Source organism: Salvelinus fontinalis, unplaced genomic scaffold (genome assembly GCF_029448725.1).
Source record: "Salvelinus fontinalis isolate EN_2023a unplaced genomic scaffold, ASM2944872v1 scaffold_0551, whole genome shotgun sequence".
NCBI lineage: Eukaryota > Metazoa > Chordata > Actinopteri > Salmoniformes > Salmonidae > Salvelinus > Salvelinus fontinalis.
Genome location: NW_026600760.1, coordinates 22,075 through 24,408, shown reverse-complemented (window position 1 = coordinate 24,408; position 2,334 = coordinate 22,075).

The following is a 2,334-nucleotide window of genomic DNA, read 5'->3' as shown; positions in this document are numbered from 1 at the left end:
CACCATTGGGGGGCCAGAGCAGCGAACAGTTTTGACTGGGCTGAGCGGGAACTGTACTTCCTCAGTGGTAGGGAGGCGAGCAGGCCAGAGGTGGATGAACGCAGTGCCCTTGTTTGGGTGTAGGGCCTGATCAGAGCCTGGAGGTACTGAGGTGCCGTTCCCCTCACAGCTCCGTAGGCAAGCACCATGGTCTTGTAGCGGATGCGAGCTTCAACTGGAAGCCAGTGGAGAGAGCGGAGGAGCGGGGTGACGTGAGAGAACTTGGGAAGGTTGAACACCAGACGGGCTGCGGCGTTCTGGATGAGTTGTAGGGGTTTAATGGCACAGGCAGGGAGCCCAGCCAACAGCGAGTTGCAGTAATCCAGACGGGAGATGACAAGTGCCTGGATTAGGACCTGCGCCGCTTCCTGTGTGAGGCAGGGTCGTACTCTGCGGATGTTGTAGAGCATGAACCTACAGGAACGGGCCACCGCCTTGATGTTAGTTGAGAACGACAGGGTGTTGTCCAGGATCACGCCAAGGTTCTTAGCGCTCTGGGAGGAGGACACAATGGAGTTGTCAACCGTGATGGCGAGATCATGGAACGGGCAGTCCTTCCCCGGGAGGAAGAGCAGCTCCGTCTTGCCGAGGTTCAGCTTGAGGTGGTGATCCGTCATCCACACTGATATGTCTGCCAGACATGCAGAGATGCGATTCGCCACCTGGTCATCAGAAGGGGGAAAGGAGAAGATTAGTTGTGTGTCGTCTGCATAGCAATGATAGGAGAGACCATGTGAGGTTATGACAGAGCCAAGTGACTTGGTGTATAGCGAGAATAGGAGAGGGCCTAGAACAGAGCCCTGGGGGACACCAGTGGTGAGAGCACGTGGTGAGGAGACAGATTCTCGCCACGCCACCTGGTAGGAGCGACCTGTCAGGTAGGACGCAATCCAAGCGTGGGCCGCGCCGGAGATGCCCAACTCGGAGAGGGTGGAGAGGAGGATCTGATGGTTCACAGTATCGAAGGCAGCCGATAGGTCTAGAAGGATGAGAGCAGAGGAGAGAGAGTTAGCTTTAGCAGTGCGGAGCGCCTCCGTGATACAGAGAAGAGCAGTCTCAGTTGAATGACTAGTCTTGAAACCTGACTGATTTGGATCAAGAAGGTCATTCTGAGAGAGATAGCAGGAGAGCTGGCCAAGGACGGCACGTTCAAGAGTTTTGGAGAGAAAAGAAAGAAGGGATACTGGTCTGTAGTTGTTGACATCGGAGGGATCGAGTGTAGGTTTTTTCAGAAGGGGTGCAACTCTCGCTCTCTTGAAGACGGAAGGGACGTAGCCAGCGGTCAGGGATGAGTTGATGAGCGAGGTGAGGTAAGGGAGAAGGTCTCCGGAAATGGTCTGGAGAAGAGAGGAGGGGATAGGGTCAAGCGGGCAGGTTGTTGGGCGGCCGGCCGTCACAAGACGCGAGATTTCATCTGGAGAGAGAGGGGAGAAAGAGGTCAGAGCACAGGGTAGGGCAGTGTGAGCAGAACCAGCGGTGTCGTTTGACTTAGCAAACGAGGATCGGATGTCGTCGACCTTCTTTTCAAAATGGTTGACGAAGTCATCTGCAGAGAGGGAGGAGGGGGGGGGGAGGGGGAGGAGGATTCAGGAGGGAGGAGAAGGTGGCAAAGAGCTTCCTAGGGTTAGAGGCAGATGCTTGGAATTTAGAGTGGTAGAAAGTGGCTTTAGCAGCAGAGACAGAAGAGGAAAATGTAGAGAGGAGGGAGTGAAAGGATGCCAGGTCCGCAGGGAGGCGAGTTTTCCTCCATTTCCGCTCGGCTGCCCGGAGCCCTGTTCTGTGAGCTCGCAATGAGTCGTCGAGCCACGGAGCGGGAGGGGAGGACCGAGCCGGCCTGGAGGATAGGGGACATAGAGAATCAAAGGATGCAGAAAGGGAGGAGAGGAGGGTTGAGGAGGCAGAATCAGGAGATAGGTTGGAGAAGGTTTGAGCAGAGGGAAGAGATGATAGGATGGAAGAGGAGAGGGTAGCGGGGGAGAGAGAGCGAAGGTTGGGACGGCGCGATACCATCCGAGTAGGGGCAGTGTGGGAAGTGTTGGATGAGAGCGAGAGGGAAAAGGATACAAGGTAGTGGTCGGAGACTTGGAGGGGAGTTGCAATGAGGTTAGTGGAAGAACAGCATCTAGTAAAGATGAGGTCGAGCGTATTGCCTGCCTTGTGAGTAGGGGGGGAAGGTGAGAGGGTGAGGTCAAAAGAGGAGAGGAGTGGAAAGAAAGAGGCAGAGAGGAATGAGTCAAAGGTAGACGTGGGGAGGTTAAAGTCGCCCAGAACTGTGAGAGGTGAGCCGTCCTCAGG